Here is a 609-nt window from a genome sequence, read left to right on the forward strand (position 1 = left end):
ATTCCTTTAGCAATTTTTTAAGCCTCCTCTTGTTCTGGAATTCCAATCAGATATATGTCATTTCTTTTGATGTCATCACATATAACTCTTAGGTTTTCTTCATTTCTCTTCATTCTTTTTTCTGGTATTTCCTCATACAGGCTACTGTGGAGGGATATGTCTTCTTGATGCAAAATGCATTCCTTAGCCAATTTGATTCTACTCTTTTATCCTTTCAATGAATCATCTATCTCTGTAGTTCTAGTGTTCATCTTCTGAATTTCTAATTATCTACTTATTTTGTCATTTTTCTCTTGTATGATTTTCCAGAATTATTCAAAGATATTGTCTGTCTTTTCCTTGCTTCTTCTGTTTATGGTTTCCTTGAGTTCTTGGAATCTTGGAAAGATTTACATATATATATATATTTTGGTGGCATAGTGTCTAAGGCATTTAACTGCTAACCAAAAGACTGGCAGTTCAAACCCACCAGCCACTCCTTGGAAGGGAGTTGGGGCAATCTACTTCCATAGAGATACCATCACAGAAAGCCAAGGAGAGGTCACTATGAGTTCGGACCAATGGGACCAATTTGATGGCAGTGAGTTTGTTATATATATATATATATAT

The sequence above is a fragment of the Orycteropus afer genome, unplaced genomic scaffold, assembly GCF_000298275.1.
Source record: "Orycteropus afer afer isolate SDZICR_OR568_19922 unplaced genomic scaffold, OryAfe1.0 scaffold00401, whole genome shotgun sequence".
NCBI lineage: Eukaryota > Metazoa > Chordata > Mammalia > Tubulidentata > Orycteropodidae > Orycteropus > Orycteropus afer.